The following is a 14,086-nucleotide window of genomic DNA, read 5'->3' as shown; positions in this document are numbered from 1 at the left end:
AGCAGGTCAGATGATTGCCTTTCTTTCATTTCCATTCAGTGTTATGAGAAGTAATTGATATTCATTGGTATATAATAAATTAGTAAACAATGAAAAAAAAATCTGAATGATATTCTAGCAGATTTGTACACAAACAATTTAAAGAAATATATTGAATGCAAATATTTATGTAAATGTCTCAGTGAGTTAATAGTAATATTTTATAAGGTACTGCTCTTACTGTTTTATTCATACAAATAAAGGAAAAATGTCTTACTTCTTGCTAATTTGTGTTTCATTTACAAAGGGACATTAAAGAAGGTCCTCAATTTTAAAAGTTGCCTGATTGCACTGACCCTTGGAATCAATCTTCATCCCAAGAGTCAAATGAAGGCTTCCCAAGTGTTTATTTTTATCATTTATTGGTACTTATGTTTGTTTTTGGGTGTAGTTCATTGTAAGTTTTTAGTATTTTAAACAATAGTTGAAAAAAAAAAATGTGAAATAGTTTTAAAAAAAGTAGTACTCTGGGTGTTTCTTAATATAGAGCAAAAAACCACCAAAACAGAATTATAAAAAAGTAAAATAGAGTGTAGTGTCCTTTTTATTTTTAAAATTACATTGTAAGTATGTTTTTTTATTTTCTAAAAAATATATATCTAAAAAACAGGAAAATACACAAAAAATCTAAATGAGCAAGTCTAAAATGTTTTTGCTAATTTTTTTTCTAATTTGGGGGGGGGGGGCATATGATCATAAATTCTGTTATGAAAACATTTACTGGTCATAATCACACATGATATGATATTAAAAAGTAATATGAACAATTTCCCTCTTTTCACATTTTTTAAAAATTTCTTCTGTATATGGTTGATATTTGAAAGGTCATATTACTAGTTCCCTAGTCTAGGGTTTAATGCTTTCTTATCTTCTCAGATATGAGTGCAGCAAAGCTTGGTGCCTACCAATACCAGGTTGGTGATTTGATAATATGATTTTTTTTTAACTACTTGTGCCTTATCTTGCATTAAAGTAAACAGATACAGGGTCAAACTGATCTTTTTATCAGATTTCTGGAAGCAGAGGTAAGAAAGTGTAAAATAACCATTTTTAATTGACACACAACTTTTTGGGAGCTTATATGGATGGTGCAGATTAGTTTGGTGGTCATAAAATATAGACTGACATTTGAGGTGCTATGTCTATAGTATATGAGTTTGCATCAACACAACAGGAGCATATCATGCTTACATCATTTTGTTTTGGGGACATCAGCCATTGTGCCTAATGTGGTTTAATTCAGTAGAATAAAAAAAACTAAATGTACACTATCACATGAGTGGATAGACAAACTACCTGTTGATTTGAATTATTTTCCCATCTATTGCTATGACCATTAAATAAGTAATGCATATACAAATAAAGAAGTATATAATAAGAATACTTAAAATAAGCATAACAAGTGTAACATTTAAATGTGAAAATATACACAAAAAAACTTAAAGAAATAAGACTTGAGTAGTGCATTGTCTAAAATAATTAGCATAATTTTTGTGACCGTATTTAGTCTAGACTGCGTTGTGGCGGGTAATAAATAAACTCCTTGGAGACTTGTGCTTTACAGATTTAAAGGTCAACATTCTACAAGTGAACTTGAGATGATAAATGAATAAGGTGTATGATTTGCTTGACAGTCAAGAATAATTATCCAAAGTACAAAATATTGAAGGGCATAGTCTACTGTACAAGTGTTCATTCTGAACCAACCAGATCTATAATTAATTTCTTTTTTGAGCATTACAACCTTACCTTTTTTATGCCATCAAAGCCACATTGTAGAGTGGTGTTTTGATAAAAGTTCTACAATTGTACTCTTTTAAGAGCTTCTCTTGTTATATTTTCTTTAGTGTATGAACACATATATTATTCACAACAAAAGTTATTTTGCACTACATTTTTTTTTTAAACAAAATGTATGTTTTAGTGAAAGAATAAGTGGTAAAGCTGAAATCCAGGCAGATATAAAAGACGAATTAATGCAAATCTGTAGCCAATAATACATCATTAAATGCATTTTTAGGTGCAAGTGGTTAAAGCGCCTGATTTTTACTTGGTATCAGTCATTTGCAGAGCCACTACAGATGAGCTCAAATTTGGGTAAGGATTAGCAGCACAAGCAGCCCATCATTTGTACTGTTATGCAACGAGCATGCTGTTGGGATGAGGGGGGAGTGGAGTAGCAGATAGATTAAATTATCCTTCCTTATGTTTCTTCTGATAACTGATCAGTCACTGGGTGGGGAGAAGACTTCTGTTACTGAACTGCAGCAGAAAAAATCATGAATGGCAGAGCTGTTGAAATTTTAGAACTAAATAGACACATTTAAAAATCGTTTGCAGGTAAAATAACTATCCTATATAGATTTCATCTGTGTATTTTGCTGCTTGCTTGGAGTTACATTTTAACAGGTAGAGGGATCAATTCACTAAGAACTATTAATCAGTAATTTGCAGTAAAATAACTTATGCAGTATCTATCTCCTAGGGATGAGGTGAGTGTTTGGTCACAAAAAACACCATTGGCCACAATATTACACCTGACTACACCTGTCAGGTGCGTAACTTTGGCTAGTGATGGTTTGGGGATAAGTTGCAACACACACTATAAAAGGATGCTCTCACAGCAGCAGCTGACATTTTTTTTCTAGGCACAGAGAGTTGGCTACTGTAGTGTCCTGTGCTACTAGTGTTTTGTGCTTACAGGATCAGTGTTGTATACAGTATTAAATCCTGTACTGTATACTTGATATATATACTTTGCAGTGAACTTCAGTTTGTTTGGAGAGTGGAGTGTAGGGATGAGTCGAAGACCCCCTGGTTCGGTTCGCACCACAACCTGCGAACAGACCGAAAATTTGCACGAACGTTAGAACCCCATTGACGTCTATGGGACTCAAACATTCAAAATCAAAAGTGTTTATTTTAAAGGCTAATTTGCATGGTATTGTCCTAAAAAGTGTTTGGGGACCCGGGCCCTGCCCCAGGGGACATGTATTAATGCAAAGTTTTAAAAATGGCCGTTTTTTTCGGGAGAAGTGATGCTTAAAGTAACAAAAAAAAAAAAGTGAAATATTCCTTTAAATATCATACCTGGGGGGTGTCTATAGTATGCTTGTTAAGTGGGGCGTGTTTCCCGTGCTTAGAACAGTCCCTGCACAAAATGACATTTTTAAAGGAATAAAAGTCATTTAAAACTGCTTGCTGCTTTAATGTAATGCCGGGTCCTGGAAATATGGATGAAAATCAGTGAGACAAATGGCATGGGTACCCCCCAGTCCATTACAGGCCCTTTGGGTCTTGTATAGATATTAAGGGGAACCCCGCACCCAAATTAAAAAAAGAAAGATGTGGGGCCCCCAGGCCCTATATACTCTGAACAGCAGTATACAGGCAGTGCAAACAAGACAGGGAATGTAGGTTTGTTGTTAAGTAGAATCTGTTTGTAATTTTGAACTGGTACATTTTTAACGTGTTTAGCTTCAACCAAAAAATCTATTTTAAGCTTTTTGGAAAACATAGGGAAGGGATATCACCCCTGTGACATTTGTTTTGCTGTCTGTGCTCCTCTTCAGAAGATTTCACTTCACTTTTTGTCCCAATGACAAATGTTTTTTGAAAATTTGAGGGTTTTATTGAAACAAGGATTGGTGATAAAGCATCAGTGTAAAGGAGAAAAGTTTTTCCCATATTAACTCTTACAGGAGAGAATTTCCCTTCCTAGGGGTAGATTTCATCTCACTTCCTGTTGTCTCCTTCCGTTTGCAAGTAGGAGTCATTTGTAAGTTGGATGTTTGAAAGTAGGGGCCTGCCCTATATACTCAGCAGAAATTTGGGCCTTTGGTGTCCACAACACTGTAAGCCCTTACAGGGCCCTGCTGTGAAATATTAGATCAAGAATTGTAATTACATGCCCCTGTTGAACAGGGGCAGAAAAATTGGGCCTTTGGTAGTGGTGGTGGTGGTGGTGGTGCTGGTGCCACAACACTGTAAGTCCTCACAGTTACTCTTGGTGGGCGCAGAAACAGGCCCTGCTGTGAAATATTACATCAAAAATTTTAATTACATGCCCCTGTTAAACAGGGGCTCAAAAATTGGGCCTTAGGCAATGGTGCTGGTGCCACAACACTGCAACCCCTCACAGATACTCTAGTTGGAGCACAGGAACTAGCCCTGCTGCAAAGAATTGCATCAAAAATTATAATTACACGCCCCTGTTAAACAGGGGCTGAAAGAATGGGCCTTAGGCACTGGTGCTGGTGCCACAACACTGCAACCCCTCACAGATACTCTAGCTGGAGCGCAGGAACTAGCCCTGCTGCAAAGAATTGCATCAAAAATTGTAATTACACGCCCCTGTAAAACAAGGGCTGAAAAATTGGGCCTTAGGCACTGGTGGCGGTGCCCAGAACTAAAAATGTTCTTACAAGCTATCAGCATGATCATTGAGGAGGAAAGGATATTTACTCAGCATAACAGGATAGTCAATCAGCATCAGCATAAGCAGTCTTTGAAGGGATATTACATCAGCATCAGGTGCTTGGTAGCTGGTGGTGATCCAAGACTGATTCATTTTTATGAAGGTCAGTCGATCGACCGAGTCGGTGGACAGACGCACTCTGTGATCGGTTACAAAGCCTCCAGCAGCACTAATTGTGCATTCCGGAAGAACACTGGATGCAGAACAGGCCAGTAGCTCAACTGCATACTGTGCATGCTCTGGCCAGTGATCCATCCTCAAGACCCAGTAACCCAAAGGATTTTCGGTGGGAAAGGTGTCCAAGTCTGATCTTGTGCTGCTGAGGCTAAGTGCCAGGCTCCACCTCCATACTGACACAATTAGACATGTGCATTCGTTTTCATCTGAATGCATTTTCATCCGAATTTCAGGTATTTTCGTTATTGTTTTAACAAACGATAATGAAATTGCAGAATCCGAAAAACGAAAGATCTGACATAAACAAATGCTTTATTTTCCTTTTCGTTGCTACAACAGTTCGATATAGATAGGAGATTCGACATGATGATGACAATAACAATCTGTGTCCATCAAACTTGTGGTTGAAAGTGCCTAACCTTACCTTTATTAGTCCAAGATTATTCTACATAGAGAGCAAAGATTCGACAAAGAGAGAAAAGATTTGACGTAGGGGAGAAAAGATTCAACGTAGGGGAGAAAAGATAAATAAAAATAATGATGATGATGAATGTTATTGGCTGATTGTAACCAAAGGGGAGGAGCAGTAAAATAGCTAGAACTAAGTACACACGTACTTTGGCTTATGGTGTCTGTTGAAAGTTCTAAGAAGATTCGACGGAGCAGGTAAACTATACAGCGTTGTACAGTTTAGCTGCTCCGTCGAATCTTCTTTGAACATTCGACAGACACCATAAGCCTTCAATGACAGATTGGACCTTAATTTGGATTTTCAGACAAATGCAATTTTTAACGAAAAACTAAATGAATAAAAACGAATTTCGGGAGTAACTAAATAAATTTATTTTTCGGACGAAAACGAAATTCCAAAACAAAATATTTCAGTGTGCACATGTCTAGACACAATCCTCCTCCTCCTCCTCCTCTTCCTGTGTGATCGGCGGGCACGCAGGAACATTGTCTGCATAAAGGGGGCCTTGTGAGCTAAGGAAGTCCTCCTCTTCCTGCCTCTGTTCTGCCTCAAGTGCCCTGTCCATTATTCCAAGCAGCGTGTGCTCCAACAGGTGGACAAGGGGGAAAGTGTCACTGATGCATGCACTGTCACTGCTCACCATCCTCGTGGCCTCCTCAAATGGTGACAGGACAGTGCATGCATCCCTGATCATGGCCCACTAGCGTGGGGAAAAAAAACAAGCTCCCCTGACCCTGTCCTGGTGTCATAGTTGCACAGGTACTCATTGATGGCCCTCTGCTGCATGTGCAGCCACTGCAGCATGGCCAAAGTTGAGTTCCACCTGGTGGGCATGTCACAGATTAGGCTGTTCTTGGGCAGGTTAAATTCCTTTTGGAGGTCTGCCAGCTGAGCACTGGCATTATATGACCAGCAGAAATGCACACAGACTTTCCTGGTCTGCCTCAGGACATCCTGTAAGCCCGGGTACCTGCCCAAGAACCGCTGCACCACCAAGTTAAGGATGTGAGCCAAACAGGGCACATGGGTCATTTGTCCCTGTCGGAGGACGGAGAGGAGGTTGGTGCCATTGTCGCAAACCAAAATTCCTGCCTTAAGTTGGCATGGCATCAACCACCTCTGAACCTGCCCCTGCAGAGCTGACAGAACCTCTGCCCCAGTGTGGCTCCTGTCCCCCAAGCACACCAGCTCAAGCACCGCATGGCATCTTTTGGCCTGTGTACTTGCGTAGCCCCTTGAACGCCTACATTGCACCGCTGGTTCCAAGGACAAAGCACAGGAAGAGGTCATGGAGGAAGAAGAAGAGGAGGGGGTGGAGGAGAGAGGTGTGTCACAATCATTAGTAGTGGCATTTTGGAGGCATGGTGGTGGAACAACCTTCAACACTACTGCCCCTTGTCCTGCATCCTTCCCAGCTGCCAGAAGAGTCACCCAATGTGCCGTGAAACTTAGGTAACATCCCTGTCCATGCCTGCTGGACCATGAGTCAGCGTTAATATACACCTTACCGCTGACCACCCTGTCCAGCGAGGCCAAGACATTGCCTTCCACATTCCGGTAGACAGTCGGAACCGCCTTCCATGAGAAAAAGTGGCGTTTGAGAACCTGCAACTGAGGAACCGCACATTCCACAAACTCACGGAAGGGGGCAGAGTCTACCAACTGAAAAGGTAGCAGTTGAAGTGCTAGCAATTTTGCCAAGCTAGCATTCAACCGCTGGGCATGTGGATGGCTGGGAGCAAACTTCTTTTTGCGGTGCAGCAAGTGGGGCAGGGAAATTTGCCTGGTACAATCTGATGTAGGTGTACTGATAGCAGATTGCCCGCAAGTACTTGGCTGTGACACACCTAATTCTACAACTGCATTCCTCTCAGTACAGGTCTCAGAGAGGACTGAAGGTATAGTGGGGTTGGAGATCCCAGCTGATGAGGAGTAAGGAGAGGTCCTCTTTGTTTTTTGGTGTGGGTCTTTTAGGTACGCTTGCCAACGAACTGCATGGCAGGTCAACATATGTCTGGTCAAGCATGTGGTGCCCAAGCGGGAGATGTTTTGGCCACGCGAGATACGCTTGAGACATATGTTGCAAATAGCAGCGGTGCCATCTGATGCACTCATCTCAAAAAAGGCCCACACCAAAGAACTTTTGGAACAACGCGCAGAGACAGCAGCGCCCTGCACATGCGGAGCTCTACGGTGTGATGCAGTCAGTGTGCTGCCCCTGGAGGGCATCCTGCCTTGTCGGTGATGTGCCTCCTCCTCCTCCTCCTGCTCTCTCCTATCAGGCACGCACGTTGAGTCAGTGACCTCATCATGCCCTCCCTCCTCATCACTGGTGTAAACCTGGCAGTATGCTGCAGCAGGGGGAACATGACTGCAAGATTGCTGTCCTTCTTGAGCAGCCCCTTTGTCCGTGCTAACGCTACAGCCTTCATCTAGCTCAGTATCATCATCAGAGCCTTCTAAACGCTGGGCATCCTCCTGGAGCATGTACCCAACACTGTGGTCAAACAGTTCGAGGGACTCCTCAGGAGGACATGGTGGGGCTAGAGAAGGAGTCACTGATGCCATTGAGCCGAGGGAAGAGGCTGAGTTGGCAGCTGCTTTGCCAGACAAAGCACCCTGAGCATAGGTGAGAGAGGATGAGGAGGATGATGATGGCTTGGTCATCCACTCAACCAAGTCTTCCGCTTGTTGCGGCTCAACGCCAGCTGCCAAAAAAAAAGGCCAAGCGTGTTCCACGGCCACGTGCTGATGAGGATGCACCGTGTCCACGACCAGCACTGTTGCCTCTAGACACAGAGCCTGCTTGCCCTCTTTTATTGGCTTGTGACTGTCTGCCCCTCCTTGTTGGTCTTCCAGACATACTAATGGCCTGCAGTGAGACGTAGCTGCACCAAACTGGGATATATATATATATATATATATCTCAATATATATATATATATATATATATATATATATATATATATATATATATATATTGAGATATATATATATATATATATATATATATATATATATATATATATATATAAAATTGATACTGCAGCTAGCAAAATCAACTGCCTGCTTGTAGTATTATTAGTATGAGAACACCACCAATCTTCTACAGGTAGTTTTAGCTGAACACTGTGCAGAGGTCACACTACACTAACTTGTAGCTTTAGCTGAACAATGTGCAGAGGTCACACTACACTAACTTGTAGCTTTAGCTGAACACTGTGCAGAGGACGCACTACACTAACGTTTAAATAATGTAGCTGCCTGCGGTAGTGATAGGATCAGGAAAACACCACCAACCTTCTACAGGTAGCTTTAGCTGAACACTGTGCAGAGGTCGCACTACACTAACGTGTAAATAATGTAGCTGCCTGCGGTAGTGATAGGATCAGGAAAACAACACCAACCTTCTACAGGTAGCTTTAGCTGAACACTGTGCAGAGGTCGCACTACACTAACTTGTAGCTTTAGCTGAACACTGTGCAGAGGTCGCACTACACTAACTTGTAGCTTTAGCTGAACACTGTGCAGAGGTCGCACTACACTAAAGTGTAAATAATGTAGCTGCCCGTGGTAGTTATAGGATCAGGAAAACAACACCAACCTTCTACAGGTAGCTTTAGCTGAACACTGTTCAGAGGTCACACTAAACTAACTTGTAGATTTAGCTGAACACTGTGCAGAGGTCGCAGTACACTAACGTGTAAATAATGTAGCTGCCTGCGGTAGTGATAGGATCAGGAAAACACCACCAACCTTCTACTGGTAGCTTTAGTTGAACACTGTACAGAGGTCACAATACACTAACGTGTAAATAATGTAGCTGCCTGCGGTAGTGATAGGATCAGGAAAACACCACCAACCTTCTACAGTTAGCTTTAGCTGAACACTGGGCAGAGGTCGCGCTACACTAACGTGTAAATAATGTAGCTGCCTGCGGTAGTGATGGGATCAGGAAAACAACACCAACCTTCTACAGGTAGCTTTAGCTGAACACTGTGCAGAGGTCGCACTACACTAACTTGTAGCTTTAGCTGAACACTGTGCAGAGGTCGCACTACACTAACATGTAAATAATGTAGCTGCCTGCGGTAGTGATAGAATCAGGAAAACAACACCAACCTTCTACAGGTAGCTTTAGCTGAACACTGTGCAGAGGTCGCACTACACTAACTTGTAGCTTTAGCTCAACACTGTGCAGAGGTCGCACTACACTAACTTGTAGCTTTAGCTGAACACTGTGCAGAGGTCGCACTACACTAACTTGTAGCTTTAGCTTAACACTGTGCAGAGGTCGCACTACACTAACTTGGAGCTTTAGCTGAACACTGTGCAGAGGTCGCACTACTAATAACTTGCGGTAGTGATAGAATCAGGAAAACAACACCAACCTTCTACAGGTAGCTTTAGCTGAACACTGTGCAGAGGTCGCACTACACTAACTTGTAGCTTTGGCTCAACACTGTGCAGAGGTCGCACTACACTAACTTGTAGCTTTAGCTGGACACTGTGCAGAGGTCGCACTACACTAACTTGTAGCTTTAGCTGAACACTGTGCAGAGGTCACACTACACTAACTTGGAGCTTTAGCTGAACACTGTGCAGAGGTCGCACTACACTAACTTGTAGCTTTAGCTGAACACTGTGCAGAGGTCGCACTACACTAAAAAATAATGTAGCTGCCTACGGTACTGATAGGATCAGAAAAATACCACCAATCTTCTACAGGCAGCTTTAGGTGCACACTGTGCAGAGGACGCACTACACTAACTTTAAATACTGTAGCTAATAGGACTAATAGGATCAGAAGAGCACCAGCAATTTTCTTCAAATACTGTAACAACACCTGCCTTCCTGTCAGTAGGAAGATAATAACAGAAACGGATCTAGCTAAACTGAATACAGTGTATATATATATATATATATATATATATATATATATATATATATATATATATATATAGAGAGAGAGAGAGAGAGAGAGAGAGAGAGAGAGAGAGAGAGAGATAGATATCTATATCTATATAGATATCTCTATCTATCTATCTATCTATCTATCTATCTATCTATCTATCTATCTATCTATCTATCTATCTATCTATATATATATATATATATATATATATATATATATATATACACAACACCTGGGATGCATATATATACACAATACACTGTAAGTGAAGCTAACTGTCTCTCTGTCTCTGTCTCTCAACGCTGGAACACACTACACAGGGCCGACGTGCAGGCGGCCTTATATAGTATGGGGTGTGTACTAAACCCCCTGAGCTATAATTGGCCAAAGCCACCCTGGCTTTGGCCAATTACAGCTCTCTGTACAGACGGCGCTGTGATTGGCTAAGCATGCGGGTCATAGTGCATGCTTGGCCAATCACCAGCCAGCAATGCACTGCGATGCCGCAGTGAATTATGGGCCGCGACGCGCCACTCGAATTTGGCGCAAACGGCCCATATTGTTTGAAATTCGGCGAAACAATTGAACAGACGATGTTCAAGTCGAACATGGGTTTGACTCGAACACGAAGCTCGTCCCTAGTGGAGTGTAAGCCCACCTGCATGTACCATATACAGTAGAACCCAACAGTCCTTTTTAGGACTACTTATTTGTGTGTGTCCTTGGCAGGTTCAGTTGCTGTGTTGTGCTGTCCCCCCATTTTTTCTTGCATATTTGGTGGTGTTTCTTTTTTCTTTTATGTAATAGTTGGTGTTCTTTAATTTTTTTTCCTTTAAAAAAATGGTAAAAAGGGGTTTATTTTTCTCGTAGAGATTTTGGGTGGGTGAGCACAAACAGTTGGGGATGCATTAGTTCACAGGGGTGTACTCTGAATTAGAAAATCAAACCTATCTTTTTCTTCTATCTCATCTTGCACCTCTGTGAACACTGTAGTGTCTGCAGATACCCGTATATGGTGAAGACCAAAATCTTCAGAGACTCTGAAGGCAAACGGACATATAATATAAAATAATTTGTCAACTGCTCCTCCACATTCATTGTATATCTGATTATTTGCCCTTGTTGCAAGATATACATTGGGAAAACTAGAAGAGAATTCCACAAGAGGATGGGGGAGCACTTGACAAGTATATCCACAAAGGACAAGTCAGCAGTGGTGATACATTTTAGGGATGCACATGGAGCATCAACTAAAGGTTTTAAATGTATGGTAATTTACAAGCTTGTATTGCCTGAAAGGAGGGGAGACTGGGACAAGGTGTTATTACAAAAGGAAGCAAAATGGATCTTTTTGTTAGATTCATTATCCCTGAAGGGGTTAAACAGTGACTTGTCACTACAATGCTTCCTATGAATGGGATACGTTTCTTTTTGCACTAGTCTTGGTTATTTTATTTTGTTCCTCTAAGTCTGTACAAAAGTAGCTTCATCAATATCATCTGAGCTACCACATGGCATACAAGGACAACAACTGGACCTACCCGAGCCATCCACAGTGTCTGCTGGAGCTGCCACAGCCATTACCCACACAACGGATTGCAGTGTGGACTGTCTACTTATTAATACATGCATTAAGCGGAGCAGCCTGAATATCGATCTGGCACACCGAGAAGCCAGCTTAATGGATCAAGAGCCATGAGTACTATAGACCCCAGAATGATCCCAGTATTGGACGTATCGGCTGCATGATGATGTGAAGGGTAGGTTACCCATCCAACATGGGAGGACCACCTCTTCTATGCAGGCCGGGCCACAGGAACTAGAGGGAGTCTATTTATATAGTACCCAGCTTAAATATAAGTATATCCTTACTTGGTATGAATATTCTCTTATTGCTCCTCTGCAATCATTATATGTCTGGCTGCTGTAGCATGCTCCACTTGGGTGGACTATTTACTCCCAAAGTACTGTGTTCTATTATCAAACACTGATACACAGGAGTCAAAAGGAACAGTCATTTACAATGTTCATCTGTGCCATAGACTCTGCTTTTCCAGCACAATATCATTTATTCCATGCATTTTTCTATTTATGCCAAGATTCACTTTTTGTCCAGACCAGAGCTTTTTTAATGACCATGACATATTGAAATTTTCCACATTTTGTCATGTTACAACCAAAAACCTAAATGTATTTCATTGGGATTTTATGTGATAGACTTACACAAAGTGGCACATAATTGTGAAGTGGAAAGGAAATGATAAATGGTTTTCCAAATTTTTTACAAATAAATATGTGAAAAGTGTGGCGTGCAGTATTCAGCCCCTTTACTCTGATAACTAAAATCTAGTGGAACCAGGTCACCTTCAGAAGTCACCTAATTAGTAAATAGAGTCCACCTGTGTGTAATTTAATCTCAGTATCAATACAGCTGTTCTGTAAAGCCCTCAGAGGATTGTTAGAGAACCTTAGTGAAAAACAGCACCATGAAGGCCAAGGAACACACCCGACAGGTCAGGGATAAAGTTGTGGAGAATTTTAAAGCAGGGTTGGGTTATAAAAAAATGTCACAAACTTTGAACATCTCACGGTGCACTGTTCAATCCATCATTCAAAAATCCAAAGAGTATGGCTCAACTGCAAACCTACCAAGACATGGCCGTCCACCTAAACTTACAGGCCGAGCAAGGAGAGCATTAATCAGAGAAGCAGCCAAGAAGCCCATGATAACTCTGGAGGAACTTCAGAGATCCACACCTCAGGTAGGAGAATCTGTCCACTGGACAACTATTAGTCAAGCACTCCACAAATCTGGCCTTTATGGAAGAGTGGTAAGAAGAAAGCCATTGTTGAAAGAAAGCCATAAGAAATCCCGTTTGCAGTTTGCGAGAAGCCATGTGGGGGACACAGCAAACATGTGGAAGAAGGTGCACTGGTCAGATGAGATCAAAATTGAACTTTTTGGCTTAAAAGCAAAACGCTGTATGTAGCGAAAAACTAACACTGAACATTACCCTGAACACACCATCCCCACCGTGAAACATGGTGGTAGCAGCATCATGTTGTGGGGATGATTTTCTTCAGTAGGGACAGGGAAGCGGGTCAGAGTTGATGGGAAAATGGATGGAGCCAAATACAGGGCAATCTTAGAAGAAAACCTGTTAAAGTCTGCAAAAGAATTAAGACTGGGGTGCACAGGAAAGAAAAAAGGTGGGGGAGTGGGGAGCAAGAGAGTCTTACCGTAAAATCAAAATCCGCCAGAACTGGGTCAAAAGAGTGTCCCAAGTTACAAGAGGCAAAATTGAAGAGTGAATCAAGCCACACCTAAGCTTTTGCTTATCCTTGCAGCATAGATGGAACCGTGAAAAAAAATATGAAATCCAATAAAAGGCTATTTAAATCACTCTAAATAAAGTGAATCCAGAAAGTAGAACATAAATAGAGGAAATGTAATAGAAATGTAATCCTTTTTAAAGGGTTCCTCACCTATATTAACTGTTAACTGGGTGTGTATACTTCCTCCGTCTGTATCTTCAAATGAATGACCAACCACATGCAAGCAGCCATGGGTGTAGGTATTTATATGTATAATGGAGTCTGTTTCGATTACAGGGGGAGGATAGGGGGAATCCCTGAGACCGCCTCCGTTGCCCGGGTCAAAAGTCCAGGAGGGCCAAATTGAATCTGGAGGGATGGTAGCAGGCTCATCTGTCCACTGACCTGCTAGTATGGGGTGTAGACACAGGCAGCGGTATACACCCCATAAAAGTCCCTCTCCAGTGCGTACCACCCGCCAAATAGGCAGTGTGGTGGGTCTCTCCCAGCTGATAAGCTTAGAGGAAGAGACACCTGCATAGATGGAAGGGATGAGGGACAGGAACCGGCAGCGCACTGATGTAACCAAAAGGGTGCATCTGAGTGCTTGCATTACAAATGGGCGGAAATGGATACCCAGAAATTACGCGGACCGGAGGCCACGTCATGCCGGGATAGTGATGGAAAGTGT

This window comes from Aquarana catesbeiana, linkage group LG02, assembly GCF_042186555.1.
Source record: "Aquarana catesbeiana isolate 2022-GZ linkage group LG02, ASM4218655v1, whole genome shotgun sequence".
In the NCBI taxonomy this organism is placed as follows: Eukaryota; Metazoa; Chordata; class Amphibia; order Anura; family Ranidae; genus Aquarana; species Aquarana catesbeiana.
Note: the sequence above shows the minus strand (reverse complement) of the source record.